The 18,688-nt window shown below is 39.6% G+C and overlaps 1 long non-coding RNA gene across 1 annotated transcript; it reads right to left on the bottom strand.

Annotated features, from left to right (window-relative positions):
* Positions 1-974: 974 nt before the first annotated feature.
* LOC147002597 (uncharacterized) lies at positions 975-17,755 on the bottom strand. The gene is made up of 3 exons (XR_015048526.1): positions 17,192-17,755; positions 15,818-15,933; positions 975-1,126 (listed from the first exon to the last, which is right to left on the bottom strand). It is a non-coding gene; the product is annotated as an uncharacterized LOC147002597 (long non-coding RNA).
* Positions 17,756-18,688: the final 933 nt, after the last annotated feature.

Below are 18,688 nucleotides of genomic sequence, written 5' to 3'. Positions count from 1 at the left end.
TTACTAAATGAGATCACCCCAGGGACAGGTTTAATGGTACAAAAGAGGTGACCTATTCAATATTTTTTTTTCTTTTGTGAATTTTAAGATCCCTTGTGTGTGTATTTAAAACTTGGAATTGGTTTTATTTCCTTTTCTAAAATTGCTCTAAAGATTTCTGAGTTCAAGGCCAGCCTGGTCTACAAAGTGAGTTCCAGGACAGCCAGGGCTATACAGAGAAACCCTGTCTCGAAAAAAAAAAAAAAGAAAAAAGAAAAGAAAAGTACACCTAAAAACTCAGTGACACTTCTCTATCTCCCATTGCTACTCTTGTTGATATCCTGGTGCAACCCCAGAGCCTCCCTTATTTCAAACTTCCCTTCCAGTCAATCTTTACATTATTCTTATTCACACAAGGAAAAGATTTTTGTTTTCTTTTAGGAATTTACTTATAGTTTTAATAAGTAAGCATTTGAAATGAGAAAAGATAGTACTACAGAATTTAAAATGCTAACTCCACCACAATGTCTGTCTTAGTCAGGGTGTCTATTCCTGCACAAACATCATGACCAAGAAGCAAGTTGGGGAGGAAAGGGATTATTCAGCTTACACTTCCATACTGCTGTTCATCACCAAAGGAAGTCAGGACTGGAACTCAAGCAGGTCAGGAATCAGGAGCTGATGCAGAGGCCATGGAGGGTTGTTCATTACTGGCTTGCTTCCCCTGGCTTGCTCAGCCTGCTCTCTTATAGAACCCAAGATTACCAGTCCAGAGATGGTCCCACCCACAAGGGGCCTCTCTCCCTTGATCACTAATTGAGAAAATGCCTTACAGTTGGATCTCATGGAGGCATTTCCTCAACTGAAGCTCCTTTCTCTGTGATAACTCCAGCTGTGTCAAGTTGACACAAAACTAGCCAGTACAATGTCCAAATAGAATAACATCACTATGATCTCCATAAGGTAAAATATACACAGCAAATAGCTTACCTTGTTCTGTGTGCCAGAGACTCCTGCTTACAGTTTACTATGTGCTGATTATTTTGAAAAGCTCCCTCTTGGGTTCATATTGGAAGATGCTAGCCCAAATCCTTACTAGCTAAAGAAGAAAATCTGCTTCCATCTTGACCTGGATTATTGGCTCCATCTGCTTTGAGAAAAAAAAAAAAAAGAGGCAGGAAGCAATCAGTCTCTGAAGTACCAGAGCCAACACATGCATACCTTCCCACCTCAAGCTCATGCACAGGCTTCTCCAGGTGTTTTCTGGGGCTTAACTGAGCCAAATGCTCCCCTCCCCATCCTCCAACCCCCCTACCTCACCCCCACCATTCATCCCCCTAGCCCCCGACCCATGCTGAGCCAACATCAGCACATGGACTCTCCCATCAGAATTGCTACTCTCAGTATGTGGCTATGCTAAACCAGGACAGAGATAGGGCGAAACCTTTCTTTAGAAAATGACATAGTGGCTTATCTACCAAAGACATAAGCTCTTCCCGGAGTGCCTAGGAAAATGCAGATTCTGCTGTAATTCCAAGTGGCTGCTCTCTGAACAGCACGCTTTCAGTTTTGTATGTTCAGACCCAGTGTTTGCTCTTATGTCGCTTGCAAAGGAATAGTTGCAGAAAATAAATACATAGGAAAACTCCACTGACCTAAATAACTATTTGCCTTGTCTGCCCCAGACTTAACTCAAAAGAGCTGATAAGAAAGTAGGGGTTCCTTAGAGGCCTCAGGATAATTGCGAAAGAAACAATCCAGAAAACTGTAGTGGTGGATATATTTAAGGTAATTCCCAGCGACCAGACTCCGGCCATGACCATCTGTTTCATTATTGCTTCCCTGAGTTGCTTTCTCGCGTTTCTCTACCAGAGCCTCAGATCGATCTGTAAATACTGTTGTGAGGGCTTGCAGAGCTGTAATCGTTTTTTTTGTGGAGGGGCATGTTCCACTCTGCACTAAGTCCCTTTCTTCATTAAGAGACTGAATCTCATAATGGGTTTTAAGTAACCAGAAGAGGGCACCTGACAGTAAATACTTCCATTTAAATCAAATTTCTCCAGGGAGCTAGGAACAACGTGTCACCAGCATTCAGGAAAAGGGAGATGAGGAGCCCACATCAAAACTGCAGAGGGAGCTTTCCACATAGAGCTCTTCTTTTCCAGAGAGTGTAAATGAACTCCATCCTTGCCAGCTGACCCCCTCTAGCTGTGGAGAGAGGAAACAAGCCAGCTCCTCCTCCATGGTGATCACCTCGTTGGCTTTCCACAGTGTGGACGGATAATCTCTTCAACATGCCTGGGAGCCAGCCACAAGTGGCCGGTTCTGAGGCAGCTTTCCCAGGACCATCCTATCGAGGGACCTCACACTGTTCGCGGTGGTAGAGTGCCCTGCTGTAAAGCAGCTTCCCAGTAAACTATCCCCACTCAGTTTCCGGGGGAAGGGTTACTCGGAGCAGCTTTCCACCCTGGCCCCAAGAGTCTTCCTCACTGAGGGTGAGACTGGTTCCTTCCCTGCTTCCCCAGCTTCTCACAGTTGTGTAAGTAAGGTATAGCAACTGAAGTCAGTCTTCTCCAAGGATGCCAGAAGATAGACTCCCCATGACCACAACGAACTTGGCATACCAGCGCACATGACAGTGCTCTCTGAGGTTAGCACAGCCTTTGCTTGGTTGCTTCGTCTCAAGCTCAGTAATGATGTGTCTGTTCTGTATACCTGCAATGTCAATATGTGTTAGCACCCTCTAGTCTTATGCTAGATAGCCAAGGCCTCACTATGAACATCAGCTGATAGCAACGTTGTTTTAAGTGTGATCTCATTCTGTAGCCCAGACTTCTTACATCAAAGCAATTCTGACCCAGCTTCCCAAGTGCTAGGATAATAGATGAAAGCCAATATTCTTGGCTAATTCCTTATAATTAACTTTCTTTATACAATTTCTTTTGTGGTACTGGGTTTCAGATCTTGCTCATGCTGCACAAAAATTGTTCTGCCGATGAGTCATTTCTCCTTTATTTTCTGTCTTCTGCTGGACCATAAGTGATAATCGCTCAGAAAAGAGGAGGGATTTACTCTCAAGGCTGCATATACGGAAGCACGCCCTGGCATTTAATAACTTCTGACCTATTCACCATCCTTAAAAGACCATTGCACGCTAACTGCACACGGTCAGCATGAACTTGCCCCACTGGACCCCTGCTCCACAAAGGCGCCTATCTTCATCATGCCAAGATTGTCCCTAAACCTTTGCCCATATTAGACACCGCTTTAGGGATGAGGCAAATAACAAGAGGCTGCCAGATTTCTACACAAAATAATCTGGGGTACACTTACACCTTGACCTTTACAAAAACAAAACAAAAAAACAAAAAAACAAAAAACAACAACAACAAAAAAAAAACCAACTCAATGTCCTATTTTGTAAAAGTGAGTTGGCCAGAACTCAGAATTGATCACAATCCTGAATTGCAAAGTTACTGAATGTCCCTAAAATCATGCTGAGAAACAGTCTACATATGTCTCAATGTGAAGGTCAGCCGGGATTTCTGAATTGCACTGGACAGTATCAGAGTCAGGCAGCCTGGTTTTGACAGTTGAAAAAACCCCTGTAGATAACCAACATTCATTATGTAACCTAGTGCATAACCACTGGAGGGTCAAACTGACTTCTGTGGTGATTAGAAAGAAAAGAAAAGCTCGAGGAGACTCACTTCTTGCCATTTTGGATAAAAGCCCATAGTTAAAGTTGAAATTTTTTTAATTTTTCATCTGATTCTTCTACTGGTTTTTATCTTCTCAGTCCAGGCAGAAATATATTTAGTCCCAGTTAGATATGAGAATTTTAATCTCAGCTTGAAAAATACATGACTTCCGAAAGAATTAAAATCTAAGCATAAAATACAATGTAACCAATGGACTTTTATTCAGTGTCAGAAACACACAGCAGGTTGTTCTGTTTCTCAAGCAAGCTCTGAAATGTCCAGCACTGTTGGTTTAATGTTTGAAATTAAGTCACAAAGGTTTGTGTCATAACCACCAGAAAGGTGTCTGCACAAACATACCAGTCTAGATCATGCTTGGAAATACAAGCTTCATTTTTACATTCGATATCTGCTTGGTTTTTTTTGTTTGTTTCTTTGTTTTTTTGTTTGTTTTTTGAGACCGAGTCTTACTATGTAGCCCTGAAGGCTTGGAACACAGTGTGTAGGTTATCCCAGCTGGCATCCACCTAACTGAGATCTGCCTCTCTGTGTCTGAGCATCTCTGCCCCTCTGCCTCTCTGCCCTTTTACCCCCTTTGCCCCTCTTTGCCCCTCTCTGCCCCTCTCTACCCCTCTCTGCCCCTCTCTGCTCTCTGGCTCTGCCAGGATTAAAGGCATGTACTTCTACCTAGCTTTTGATTGCATTCTTCTTGACTCCTTTCAATAGCTTTGTAGGCTGAAGACTTAGGGGAATTTTGCATTGGGAACACTGAAAGACTTTGGGAAGTGAAAGAATGAGAAAGAAATGAAGTTGAAGCCAGATAAGGGAATGCTACAGAGCCCTGTAGGGATCAGAGTACTGGAGATAAAGATGACCTTAAACTGGAGCCGCTCTCGTAGTGTGTACTAGGCCGATCCAATCATTCTGTTTCGTTATTTTGAGACAGAGTCTCCCTATGAAGCTCTAGCTGGCCTGGAACTTGCTAGGTAGACCAGGTTGGCCTCAAATTCAGAAAGAGCTGCCTGCCTCTGCCTTCCAAGTACTGGAATTAAAAGCATGGACCATCATACCTAGCTGATAGAGAGCATTTTAAAGAATAGTCAGTGTGCCATGTTGGTTACAGTCATCTACACCCCACCAACATTGTGTAAGACCTCTTTTTCCTACTGACTCTCATTAGCTTTTGTAATTAGAGCATGGAACTTTATTTGTATCTCCATGATGACTAATGATATGGAACACGTCCTTTCGTTATTGATATTCTTTTAAAAAATATATTATTTAGATCATTTGCCTATTTTAAGTAAGTTGTTTATTTTGGGATTTTGGGTTTTGGTTTTGGGTTTTTTTGGGTTTTTTTGTTTTTTGTTTTTCTGTTTTTTTAGTTCTTTTTATATTGTGGAGTTAAGCTTATCCAATAAGTACTTGATAACTATTTTCTCCATTCTGTAAGTCATCTCTTTATCCCACTGATAGTTGTGTTGTTTTCCAGAGCCATTTCAGTTAATATCATCCCACTTACCAATTTTTTATTTTGTTTTCTATGCTTTTAGATTAGCAGAACATTGATAGAACCACTGTATCATATATTTTCCCTGTATTTCTCCTATAGTTTTAGAGTTTCTGATCTTACAAACTTGTATTTACTTGCTCTGCTCTTTCTTTCCTGATGAACCTTGATGAAAGTCTATCAATTTTGTTTATAATCTCAAAAGAACCAGCTCATTGTTTGAACACATTTTCATATTCTTTACTCTCTGCTTATTTCTGTTATGATATTTGTTATTTCTTTTCTTCTACAAATTTGGGTTTTCTTTGCCTTCTATATATTTGACATGAATATTTAGAACCGCTGCATTTGTCTCAACATAGTTTCTAAGGTTTTTCTGTGTTGACTTCCACTGTTATTCTTTTGTGATCAGAAGAGGTACAGGGTATAGTTTCCATTTTCAGAATGAGGTAAGATTGGTTTGTGTTGTGAGCTGGCCCAGTGACTAAAGAGTTCACTGTGCAGGCTGGTGATACAGGATGGCCCACCTGAACACCCATTAATTAGAAGGCAGACACAACAGATCCCTGTACAAGTGGGTGGACAAACAGGCTAGCTGAATTGCAAGCTCTAGCCTCAAATAATAAGACACAGAATGACTAAGGAAGATATTAACATCAATCTTGAGCCTCTACATGAACATACACACACATGTATTAAACACACATGCAAGCAACAATATCCACACAAATACAACACAAACACAGAGTCACATGCAAAAATAAAAGGCTTGGTTTATGGTCCCATGTATGTTTGTTGTGGAGAAAGTTCCAGAGGTTTCTGAGAAGAATGTGTACTCAGTAGATGTTAGATATGATATTCTTTAAATGTCTATTAAGTCTATTTGATATCTACATAGCTATGGTGGTCCTGGAACTCTCATATCAATAAAGATGATCTCATAGAGATCGGCCTGCTTTAAAATTATGCATCATCATGCCCAGTACACACACACACACACACACACACACACACACACACACACACGCCAATAACACCAAGTCCAATTTGTGCTGCACATATGGTCATGAGACCAACCACTGGAGCACTGACAATACCTTTAAAGAGCAGGGGACACACATAAGAGCTATCAACTGTCAATAGGTCCTCAGCTAGGAGAAGGGGCTAGTCAGCCTCTCCTCCTCCCTACAAGCTAGAATATTGACTGGCTTGATCCTTTATAGGTCTTGTGCAGGCCACCAAAGGTGGTGTAACACTGTGAGAACAGCCACTATACTGTGTGCAGAAGACACTGCTTCATTCCAGTCTCACTCTTCTCTGATTCTTACCATCTTCTCATCATCTCTTTATGGCTGGTCTCAGAGCCCAGGAAAGAAGTGTAGTGTTATATAGGTGTCACATTTGTGCTGAGCACTTCACCAATTCTTACTCTCTACACTTGGATCAGTTATGAGTTTCTGGGTTAACCCATCCACTGTACAAAGAGACACTTATGATGAGTATGGAGGAGTTTACTAATCTATGAATGCAGAAATATGGACTTATGGTAAAGTTTGATACAATGCCATTTTAGTATAATAATATTGTGTCTACCCTCGGATGTTTCTTCACTGGTGAGGTAAGTATATTTTGCTGGTTCTCTCTCACAATTTGAGAATTTCATATGTGAATACTGTACTTATATAATTTCTACTCCACACTTCCCCCCTGCAGCTCCTACTATGTCCTCTCCTACTCCCTTTCAACTTTACGACATCTCTACTGTTACATGCATAAATACACATACACACATTTTTTTGGTTTAAATAAACATAAAACAATAGTAGCCTCTTCTCATGAGCGTCTCCTCCCTCCATGCTAGAGTATCAACTGGCTTGATACTTTATAAATCATGTGCAGGCCATAATCAGTTTACTTATATATTTTCAATCATCCTTTATCTTTTTTTCTTCATTCTTTATCTTTGCTTGCTCTCTTTGGTTAGTACTGCCCTCCATAGACTGACCCAACATAAAGGCACCCATTGATTACACTGGGTTGTTAATTAGTTCAGTCAGTCTGCATCTTCTCTGTCAACATGTATGTGTATATGTCTATAAATATGTATGCATATGTGGCCATATATATGTGCATATGTGTGAAGACCCCAGCCTGAAGTCAGGTGTTTTTCTCTATTGCTCTCTATTTTATTTTGACATAGAATCTCTCACCGACTTGGAGCTCACATATTCTGCTAGGCTAGCTAGCCAAAAATTTCCAAAAACCTTTGTGTCCCTGCCTCCCCCACAGATAAAACCATCCAGTGGAAGAAAGATACCATTTTCAACAAATGGTGCTGGCTCAACTGGCGGTCAGCATGTAGAAGAATACAAATTGACTCATTCTTTTTTTTTTTTAGGTATTTTCTTCATTTACATTTCCAATGCTATCACAAAAGTCCCCCATACCCTCCCAGCCACTCCCCTACCCATCCACTCCCACTTCTTGGCCCTGGTATCTCCCTGTACAAAGCTCAAGTCCAAGTGGATCAAGGACCTCCACATAAAACAAGATACACTGAAACTAATAGAAGAGAAAGTGGGGAAGAGCCTTGAGCACATGGGCACAGGGGAAATTTTCCTTAACAGAAAACCAAAAGCTTAAGCTCTAAGCTCTAAGATCAAGAATTGACAAATGGTACTAGAGGATCCTTCAATACCTCTACTGGGCATATATCCAGATGTTCCAACTGGTAAGAAGGACATGTGCTCCACTATGTTCATAGCAGCCTTATTTATAATAGCCAGAAGCTGGAAAGAACCCAGATGTTCCTCAACAGAGGAATGGATACAGAAAATGTGGTACATTGACACAATGGAGTACTACTCAGCTATTAAAAAATAAATAAATTTATGAAATTCCTAGGCAAATGGATGGACCTGGAGGGCATCATCCTGAGTGAGGTAACCCAATCACAAAAGAACTCACATGATATGTACTCACTGATAAGTGGATATTAGCCCAGAAACTTAGAATACCCAAGATACAAGATACAATTTGCAAAACACATGAAACTCAAGAAGAAGGAAGACCAAAGTGTGGACACTTTGCCCCTTCTTAGAATTGGGAACAAAACACCCATGGAAGGAGTTACAGAGACAAAGTTTGGAGCTGAGACAAAAGGATGAACCATCTAGAGACTGCCATACCTGGGGATTCATCCCATAATCAGCCTCCAAATGCTGACACCATTGCATACACTAGCAAGATTTTGCTGAAAGGACCCAGATATAGCTGTCTCTTGTGAGGCTATGCGGGGCCTAGCAAACACAGAAGTGGATGTTCACAGTCAGCTATTGGATGGATCACAGGGTCCCCAATGGAGGAGCTAGAGAAAGTACCCAAGGAGCTAAAGGGGTCTGCAACCCTATAGGTGCAACAACAATATGAACTAACCAGGACCCCCCAGAGCTCATGTCTCTAGCTGCATACATATCAGAAGAGGGCCTAGTCAGCCATCAGTGGAAAGAGAGGCCCATTGGTCGTGCAAACTTTATATGCCTCAGTACAGGGGAACTCCAGGGCCAAAAAGTGGGAGTGGCTGGGTGGGGAGTTGGGGGTAGGGTATGGGGGACTTTTGGGATAGCATTGGAAATGTAAATGAAGAAAATACCTAATTTAAAAAAAAAGAATGACAAATGGGACTTCATAAAATTACAAAGCTTCTGTAAGGCAAAGGACACTGTCAATAGGACAAAACAATAACCAACACATTGGGAAAAGATCTTTACCAATCCTACATCTGATAGAGGCCTAATATCCATTATATACAAAGGACTCAAAAAGTTATAGATTCCAGAGAACCAAATAACCCTATTAAAAATCGGGTACAGAGCTAAACAAAGAATTCTCAACTGAGGAATATCAAATGGCTGAGAAGGACCTAAAGAAATGTTCAACATTCTTAGAAATCAGGGAAATATGAATCAAAACAACCCTGAGGTTACACCTCATACCAGTCAGAATAGCTAAAATGAAAAATCCAGGTGACAGCAAATGTGGAGAAAAGAGGAGCACGCCTCCGTTGTTGGTGGGATTTCAACCACTCTGGAAATCAGTCCCGAGGTTTCTCAGAAAATTGGATATAGTATTACCTATAGACCCAGCTATACCACCCCTGGGCATATACCCAAAAGGTGCTCCAATATATAATATGGATACATGCTCTGCTATGTTCATAGTAGCCTTATTTATAATAGCCAGAAGCTGGAAAGAACCTAGATGTCCTTCAACAGAGAAATGGATACAGAAAATATGGTACATTTACACAATGGAGTACTAGTCACCTATTAAAAACAATAACTTCATGACATTGGTAGGCAAGTGGATGGAACTAGTAAATATCATCCTGAGTGAGCTAACCCAATCACAAAAGAACACACATGGTATACACTCAAGGATAAGTGGATATTAGCCCAAAAGCTCAGAATACCCAAGATACAATTCACAGACCCTATGAAGCTCAAGATGAAGGAAAACCAAACTGTGGATGCTTCAGTCCTTCTTAGAAGGGGGATTTAAATACTCATGGGAAGTAGAGGGTGGGAGAGACTTGGGAAGAAGAGAGGAGAGGGGGGATAAGGTGGGTCAGCATCAGGTTGGGAGGAGATAGAGATGATATACAGAGGGTCAGGAAATTGATCAGAGGTGTTTAGCAATGGGAGATGGGGGACTGGACGTAGCCACCAGCAAGTCCCAGATGCCCAGAAAGCAAGAGGCTCCCAGGACTCATTGAGTATGAGATTAGCTTAAATACCCAACAAAGAGGAGAGAGAGTCTGTAGAGACCATATTCAAATGGTAGGCGAGGCCCCCAGTTGGCCCCCTACTCATCTCCAAATTTTTAACTCAGAATAACTCCTGTCTAAAGGGAATACAAGGACAAGGAGTGGAGCAGAAATTGAAGGAAAGGCCATCCAGAGACTATCCCACCTGGGGATCCATCCTATATATAGTCACCAAATCAGACACTATTGCTGATGCCAAGAAGTGCTTGCTGACTGGAGCCCATTATAGCTGTCTCCTGAGAGGTTCTGCCAGAGCCTGATAAATACAGAGCAGGATGCTCTCGGCCATCCCTTGGACTGAGCTTGGGGACCCCAATGGAGGAGTTAAAGAAATGACTGCAGGAGCTAAAAGGGTTTGCAGCCCCATAGGAAGAACAACAATATCAACCAACCAGACCCCCCAAAGCTTTCAGGGACTAAACCACCAACCAAAGAGTACACATGGAGGGAACCATGGCTCCAGCCGCATATGTAGCAGAGGATGTCATTATCTGGAATCCGTGGGAGAAGAGGCCTCCTGTGAAGGCTTAATTTCCTAGTGTAAGGGAATGCTAGAGCAGTGAGGTAGGAGTGGATGGGAAGGGGACACCCTCATAAAAGGAGCAGGAAGGAGGGGATCGATCGGATAGGGGGTTCCCATATGGGAAACCAGAAAAGAGGATAACTTTTGAAATGTAAATACATAAAATATCCAACAAAAATAATGATACTACTACTACTAAGAAAAATAGAGAACCAAGAGAAAATAATCCTGAGATATTAATAGTACACATTAGTCAAGACAACTGGTATGTTAAATACCAGCTGTATCTCAAAATATGTGTTCCTGTGACTCCTTGACCCCACTTCCTGTGTAGCTTCTTCTTAGATCATTGTACTTACTAATGCTGTCCCTTCCTTGGGTCAGATGCAAGTATAGTAGGCTGTGGAGTCACAGCCCACAAATAGTCCCAGAAAGGGTAACTGCAGGGCCATGGAGAAACACGGGGCTCCTCTTCTGTGCAATTCAGCTTAGGTGAGATAAAAAAGAGTAACAGGGAATTCTAAAAGGCACTGATCTTCTCCTTGATCTGGAAGTAAAACTAAATGCACACACTTGCTTCTTTATTCATCTCAAAGGCAGTAGAAGGTATAGGGGTTGAAGGTTCCTATTACCAGAAATGTAACCAAAAAGGTATGAATGAGTGTAATGCCCAGGTTCACTGATGCAGTTCAGAGTTGTAAAGTATCCATGAGCTGAAAGCTCTACTGACCGAACAGTAGTCAGGGTATGGGGACACTAAAATGTGCAGTTTTTAGGTAGGATTAATCCATTTGTTGTGCTGCCTCCTTCCTCCCAGTATTTTGTCCCCGAAGTCTCTTCCTCATAAAGAATGCACTTGAACCTGTGAACTGTGTGACAGTGATGTAAATGCCTTTGTTACAGACTGCATCCAGCAAACTGCCTGCCTGATTCTCTGTCACATGTCCTCAGGGAAAAAAATGTTCAGCTATCATAAAGGACCAAGTCTTTAGGTTTTCCCCGATGTGATCCAGGACATGACATTTAAGTGAATTTAGTGATTTAGACTATCAATAGATCCTTCCACTGTGCTCAAAGCCTTATGATAGTCTCAAAAGTTCAAAGCAGTAAACACTTCTCCAAACTCACTTCCATTGTGCCTACCAGTGTGTTGTCTGCCATCTAAGCCCCATTCCCTTTTATTCCCATTGCTTCTCTTCACAGGTTTCATCAATCATTGCCAATTCCCTTTCTAGCCTGGTTATCCTGAGTATTCTTGATTTTGACTATAAGTAAACCCTAGTGATCCTGCCATGTCAAAGTCCTACACCAGGAATGTTCATTCAGATTACCCCCTATACGTTTTCCCCAACACCAAGCAAACTCTTTAAGGCTCTACCTGCTCTCGTATCCTGAGTTGAACTCTGTGACACTGTGAATATTGGCAACTATCCTGTTTCCAATTTTCCATCTGTTAGATATAGGCAGCACCACTGACCTTGTGCGGTCACTGTAGTACTAAATGAGATAACTCTTAAGAACAGTGGTGGAAGCAGGGCCAGTTCTTCTCATTAATAAAAACAATACAAACAAACAAACAAACAAACAAACAAATTCCTTTGTCCAATCACACCACTCCAAAACTTCCCCTTCATCAAGCAACATAAAATACACATACCGTTGAGTGGTCCATTTACTTTTATTAAAATAAACCACTTTGGGTATTTATGAGTTCCATATATATATATATATATATATATATATATATATATATAGAGAGAGAGAGAGAGAGAGAGAGAGAGAGAGAATAAAACCACTAGTTCATTGTTAATGACTTCTGTGTGTGGTTTGCATTCCCCCTTCATAGTTATTTTACAGTAGATCACAGAGTGTTGCTGATAGTATTTATCTCACTGTGCTATAGAAAAAAGGATCCTTCCATCTCCTCAGTTTTATTTCTATAACTTCTAATTCTGTGATTGGTTGTTATAGTCTCTAGTGACCAGCCACATTTTCAATCATTCTATACGACTGACTTCTTAGAACATGTGACATTTTTCCTTCTGTGCCTGGCTTATTACACTTAACATAGTGACCTGGTCCATCTCTTTCCATGTTGCCGTAAAGGCAGAATTTATTCTGTTTTTCAGGCTGAGTAATATTCCGCTGTGAATCTATACCATATGCTCTTTATACGCTCATCCATCATTGGAAACTTTAGGTGATTCTCTAGAATAGGAACTATGTATATCTATAGTGAACACTGTCGTATGGCATATCATTTTTCTTTAATTGTAATTATGAGTTTAATGGCACATATATCTCTATACATTTTCTCACAGGAGCTACACCAAAGAAGCAAGAGTTCTCCTTTCTCTTCCTTCTTAATAGCATTTTGTTTCTTTACTAACAGACATTCCAACTAGGCAGGGTAAGATGATGTCTCATTGTTTTTATTTTATTTACTCGGATGATGCTCCTACTAATGATACTGATCCTTTCCCCTTTTAGAGTTACTGGTCTCATCACTGTGGCAAAGTACCTGACAGAAAACAACTTAAAGAAATGAAGGGTTTATATTTGCTTGCAGTTTGAGAATACAGGGCATCACTGCACTCAGAGCTTGAGGTGGCTCCCATACTGTATCCACAGTCACAAATCAGATGGGAATGAACAATTGTGCTCAGCCCACTTTCTATCTATCAGGTCAGGACTCTAGCCTGAGGAATGGTGCTACCCACTGTGGACCATCCCATCTATGTCACTTGACTCTTAACTGGTATTTTTGGTATTTTCCAACAACACCCTCCCCACCTCCATGAATTGTGGTTTCTTCCTTTAAATACCCCCTTACTCAGCTACTCAGGGCGCCATGGTCCTCTACCCCTGCGTGGTGTATGACCATGGGCCCGAGAACGCTCTCGAATAAAAATCCTCTTGCAAGCTGCAGCAAGACCGTTTCTTGTGGGTGATTTTGGGGTGTCACCTCTCCTGAGTCAGAACGTGAGGGAGTCCTCACGTTGTGGGTCTTTCACACTCAATCTAAGCTCTACAAACAAGCCCACAGGCGTGTCTCCTAGGTGATTCTAGGTCCTGTCAGGTTGACAGCATTAGCCACCAAACATTCTATACTTACTGGTCATTTGTGTGCCTCATTTTGAGAGTCTACTTAGATCCTAAGCCCATCTTTAATAATGAAGTATTTTCTCCTGTTCTTTAGGCTGGCTTTTCACTCTGCTGATTATTTGCCTTGCCATATTTAACTCATTTCCATGTAGTACCATTTTTCTGCTTTTGTGTCCAGTGTTTCGAGGATCCTACACAACAGCAACAACCATTCACTTAAATCAATTCCTTTAAGTATTTTCTTCTGTGTTTTCCAGAAGTCACTTTAGTTTATGGTATATATATAGATCTCTGATCCATTTTTAGCTACTTGATCTGTTTTTCTCCTTTGTGCATGTACATCTAGTGGCCCAGTACCATTTGAAGATACTGTCATTTCTGCCATGTATATTCTTAACACTTTTGTCAAAACTCACTTGGCTGTGTGCTCATGGATTAATACCTACATTCCCTACTCTGTCCTTGTAAACTGTCAATTTGTCTTCCAATTTGATGTTTTTTTGATTGCTGGAGATTTGAAGTCTGCCTTGAAATAGGAAGTTATTTCAATGTCTCCTACTTTTCTTTTTTTTTTTTAAGGTCCCTTTTTAATAATCTGAGTCTTATAAGATTCTATATTAATTTCATTTCTGTAAAGAATATTGTTTGTATTCAATGGACACTGAATTGAATCAAAAAAAACCACATTGGAGTGTATGGTCATTTTAACATACTGATGAATCTAATATATGAACGCAGGCTCTCCCTCCTCCTCCTCTTCCTCTCCCTCCTCCCCCTCCTCCCTCTCCTTCCCCTCCTCCCCTTCCTTCTATTCCTTCTCCTCTCTCTCTCTGTCACCTTCTTGCTCATTGCTTCTACGTGTCCTTTCCAAGGTTTTTCACCAGTATTTTATAATATTATCTCTTCTTTCATTAAATTGGTTTCTAATTTTTACAAGCCATTGCAAATGGAATTATTTCTTGGTTTTGGGGAAGTTTGCTATTGATATATAAAACTGCAACTACTTTTTTTTTATGTTGATTATGTGTAGTGAAACTTTAACAATTTTCTGGGTTTTAACAGTTCTTTGATGAAGTTAAATTTTTATGTATAAAATCATGCTATCAGCAAACACCTAATTTATCATCTTTTCCAATTCTGATGCCTTTTATTTCTTTGTCTTGTCTAATTACTCTTATTAAGACTTGTAAAATGAGATTTAAGAAAAGTGGTCAAATTGGGCATTCTTGTCTTGTTCTGGATGCTGAGAAACTTCCAGTGTGCTGTTGTTTGTGGGCTCTGGGCTAGTCATATAAAGACTTTACTATTTGGAGTTATGCTCCATCTACATCTAATTTATTCAGCTCTATCAGTTATGATATTGATTATTATCAAATGCTTTTGTGCTTACTCAGATGATCATACAGTTTTTGTCTTTATTATATTGATGCTACCTTTTGCATTTATTTATTGGTAAGTGTTTAATCACCCTTAAGTCTCTAGGGGAGAATTCCCATTTATCATTTTTTATGTAATTTTGAATATGGTTTGCTTGTATCCTGGTGCGAACTTTCACATCAATTATCAGGGATATGGGTCTTTAGTTTTATGTGTTTGGTTTGATATTGGCATAATGCTGGACCATAAAATTAATTTAGTGGTGGTCATTCATTTTTCAGTTTTGGTATAATTTGAGAATAATTAGAATAAATGCTTAAATTATCTTATAAAAATAAGGTGTAAACCTCTTGGTTATTGGAGTTTTGTTTGATGTTAAATAGTGAAATAGTCACTATTTCAATTTTGTTACTGTCCATCTCTTTATAATTTGTATGCCTTACTGATGCTCTCTTGGTAGATTGTAGATGGCCATGAATTTGTCCATTCGCTGAAGGTTTTTCTGTTAATAAGGGATTGTTCACACTAGTTTATGATCCATTGTGTTTCATAGTATCTCTTATAAATTCTCCCTTTTTAATGTTTGATATTTAGGGTCTCTTTTTTTTTTTTTTAATTTGGTTAGTTGATCTAAAAGCTTTTAAAGTCTTTTTCAAAGAACCAATTCTGTTTACTTGCTTTTGTTTGTTTTGATTACAATTTCATTTACTTTCCATCTTAGTGTTTCATTGCTATGAATATATGTCATGACCTTGGCAACTCTTATAAAGGCAAGCATTTAACTGGGGCTGGCTTACATCAGGGTTTAGTCCATTATCATCATGGCAGGAAGCATGGAGGCATGCAGGCAGACATGATGCTGGAGGAGTTCTAAAGCAGCAGCAACATGGAGCCAGGAGCAACCAATTTAGATCTGCAGGGAGCAGGAAGAGGGAGTGAGCCAGTGGACCTCACCCCCGTGACACAATACCTCCAACAAGGCCACACCCACTCCAACTAGGCCACACCAACTCCAACAGGGCTGGACTTACTAATAGTGCCACTCCCTATGGGTCTGCGGGGCAGGGCAATTTCATGGAAACCATCACATTTCCACCACAAAATTTTTTTTTTTCTAAGTCTGTAAAACACATCATCAATTATTTACAACATTTCTCTTTTATATATGCATGTATTACTATAATCTTTTCTTATCATACTGCTTTTGGTATATCTGCATATAACACAGTTTATGTTATATTTATTTCAATTCAGGAAATGCTGGCTACTTAGAAGCAAGATGCTCATTTTTCATTTATTTATGTATTTTCTAATTTATTTCTAGTCCTAATTTATTGTGGTAGGAGAAGACATAACATCTGATGTGGGATTCTAGAGAGTTGCAGGCAACAACAGCACAGGACATAGGACAGTCAGGAAATGTGGGGAAGGTGTTGTGGGTTACGGAAACATACCTGGTAAATGTGTGTAAAGTAAGTATGGGGATAGTGTTGACAGACTTCCGAGGAAGTGCCATGGGAAGTTCTCCCTCCATCAGAAGACCTGGGACTGTGTGGGTGGTGAGGTGGGCCTGGGAATTCACCAGGGAAAGCTGGTAGTTGAGTTGTACCTCCAGAATCCAGGCCTGTAGGTTTTTTTTTTTTTTTTTCCTATTGATTCACTAATATCTATCTTTGAAATCATGATGATTATATTTCTGTGAATAAAAATTACCTTTCTTTATTCATTGCATAGGTAACTCCCTAACCATATAATTAATAGTTCCATAAAAACTATATTTGTAGTTAGATTTTGTTCTAAACATTTTAGAAATCATTTTTAACATCTGGAACACACACTACTCCTCTCTTTGAATGTCTGCATTTTTAAACCTGAGATGATAAGACACCAACTCTGCAGTGAAATAACAGAATAACTCTAGGCAGTCTGTCCACACACTTCAGTGATCAAAATTTCAGTATCACTTTTATGTACACAAGCATATTTGAACATTTTTAAATAGACCAGTTTAAATATCATTTGACTTACTTGGGGAAAGGTGATTTAGGCCATGCTCAGGTTGAAAGGAAATTGAAAAATATCTCATGTTGCTACCAATTACTACTATCTAGTAAGAATACCCTGAAGTGGGAGAGATGCCTCAGTGTTTATCAGTCTTTAAAAGTACTTACTGTATTACAGAGGACTCAGGCTCAATTTCCAACTGGTAGTCAACAGCCATCTTTAACTCAAGTTCCATCAGATTTCATGCCCTCTTCCTGTCTCCCCAGTCTCCTGAATGCACATGGTGGACATAAATTTTATGCAGTCACACACAAATACACACATACATTTTAACCCTCCTTTTAGAAAGTTACAGACGTGGTTTTCAAGATCAGACATCATACTTTCTAAGGAAGCTTTCTGATGTTTCTATGCAGCACCACCATAATTATGGACTGAGTGGCTTAAATAACAAAATTATGGGAAATAGGAAGCCCATGACCAAAAGGTGTTAGATAATTCAGTCCTGGATCAAACTCTCTTCTGACCAAAGGAAACCACTCTCTCCTACTCTGTAGATAATCTTTCCTTGGTGCATTCACATGGAGAGACTATTCCTTTGTCACGTGACAAGCACACAAATCCCACAGTGTTCCTAAGCATATCTAACCATCTTTACCACTCAAAGAAGTTCCCATTTCCAAAAACCATAATTCTGGATATTTGTTCTTTAAAAAATACATTTGGGGAGATCATATTCATTTCTTAAGATTTTCATTAAATAAGTAATTTTCACTTAAAAAATGCCTCCAGCATTTTTCAAAATAAAATTTTAGAGAAAAAGAAAATGAACTTTTTAAAGTCCAATCAGAGGAAATATTATGCACTAGTAATTGTGATGGTGTTGACAATGGAAATTCATTGAGTCATGTGATTGCTAGGTCTATATTCTGTCACACTTATATTCACTAAATGTACAGACAGGATAAATGTAAATGTCCTAAATATAATTTTTGTGCTTCTCCATTAGTAACATATAATGGATATAAAGATAATATTTTAAAAGATATATATATATATATATATATATATATATATATATGCTCTATTTACATGTACACATGCTTGCCAGAAGAAGGCATCAGATCACATTATAGATGGTTGTGAGCCACCATGTAGTTGCTGATAATTGAAAACAGGACCTCTGGAAGAGCTGTCAGTGCTCTCAATTGCTAAGCTATCTGTCTAGCTAATATCTTTTATGAATATACTATAATAAACATCTGAGATGTGATTAGCTTAAGTATATATAAAATGTAACTTAAAACAGCAAAATATCATTTCTTTAACCATGAAATTAATGCATATAAAAAAATGGAGAAATTTAGATCTCACTAAACCACTCTTTTTTTTTTAAAGATTTATTTATTTATTTATTATATGTGTGTACACTGTAGCTGTCTTCAGACACTCCAGAAGAGGGCATCAGATTTTTGTTACGGATGGTTGTGAGCCACCATGTGGTTGCTGGGATTTGAACTCAGGACCTTTGGAAGAGCAGTTGGTGCTCTTAACTGCTGAGCCATCTCACCAGCCCCCTCACTCAACCACTCTTAATGGAAATATTAATTAATATTTTGACAATATATGCAACAAGACCTTGAAATATTTTCCTCTTCCTGCAG

This window comes from Mus caroli, unplaced genomic scaffold (assembly GCF_978045245.1).
Source record: "Mus caroli unplaced genomic scaffold, Mus_caroli_1 scaffold_9, whole genome shotgun sequence".
In the NCBI taxonomy this organism is placed as follows: domain Eukaryota; kingdom Metazoa; phylum Chordata; class Mammalia; order Rodentia; family Muridae; genus Mus; species Mus caroli.
The sequence above is the reverse complement of the archived record's forward strand: the minus strand, read 5'-3'. Positions and strand labels throughout refer to the sequence as shown.